Raw genomic sequence first — 1102 nt, forward strand, 5'->3', positions numbered from 1 at the left:
AGAGAGAGAGAGAGAGAGAGAGAGAGAGAGAGAGAGAGAGAGAGAGAGAGAGAGACAGGCAAGTATAAATAAAAATAGATTTGTGTGTGTCTGTTTGTGTCCATGCAATGGTGTGAATATCTGTGTATGTGACTGTCCATGTGTGTTTCCACATTGTTCCTGGCCTCAGATGAATGGATGTGTGCAGTAGAGTGAGTCATCAGGGTGTAGGCTACATCTGTCACCTCCATCTCACTCCTCCACCCACCTGACATCACTCCTCTGGGCTATCCCTTCTCTTTTTCATCCCTCGTTTCCATTCACTTCTCCGTTCAGAATCCTGCAGCTAGCCATTACAATGGTGTTAATTATCAAGTGGACACTATCATAACAACACAGCCAATGGCTATAATGGGGGTGCTCTGTGACTTTAGAAACATTTTGTTAGACATGTTCTTCATTTCTTCTAGTGAAGGACCTACGGGCGTTTATTTGGGTTTGTGGAGATGGCAACTGAAGCTAATGGTCATATGTACTCATCATTTAGTATCTATTCAGGCATCCATCCACTGGGCATCTCACTGAGGTCATTCAGGTTAGGGTGATCCATCCACTGGGCATCTCACTGATGTCATTCAGGTTAGGTTGATCCAACCACTGGGCATCTCACTGAGGTCATTCAGGTTAGGCTGATCCAACCACTGGGCATCTCACTGAGGTCATTCAGGTTAGGCTGATCCAACCACTGGGCATCTCACTGAGGTCATTCAGGTTAGGTTGATCCATCCACTGGGCATCTCACTGAGGTCATTCAGGTTAGGTTGATCCAACCACTGGGCATCTCACTGAGGTCATTCAGGTTAGGTGGACTGTGGTGAAGTACACTACTTTGCTCCATGGGGGACTTGAACTAACAGTTAGGTTGACTGTAAGGCCTGTCTTACTACAGAACATGGACACAAAGACACACACACGCACACACACACACAGAGCAGAGACCAGCTATGTATCACTTAGCAGATGGCTTTCAAAGGTCATTTAAGCCCCCACAAATGACGGCGCTGTGTGTGTGTCTTTGAGTGTGTGTGTGTGTGTGTGTGTGTGTGTGTGTGTGTGTGTGTGT

At 46.6% G+C, this 1102-nt stretch overlaps 1 protein-coding gene across 1 annotated transcript in view; it reads right to left on the reverse strand.

Moving 5' to 3' along the window:
- LOC112073052 (unconventional myosin-XVI-like) overlaps window positions 1-1102 on the reverse strand; it is a gene marked incomplete at its 3' end in the record, with an annotated part of 197982 nt that overhangs the window by 95139 nt on the left and 101741 nt on the right.

This window comes from Salvelinus sp. IW2-2015, unplaced genomic scaffold (assembly GCF_002910315.2).
Source record: "Salvelinus sp. IW2-2015 unplaced genomic scaffold, ASM291031v2 Un_scaffold2133, whole genome shotgun sequence".
NCBI classification, from domain to species: Eukaryota; Metazoa; Chordata; class Actinopteri; order Salmoniformes; family Salmonidae; genus Salvelinus; species Salvelinus sp. IW2-2015.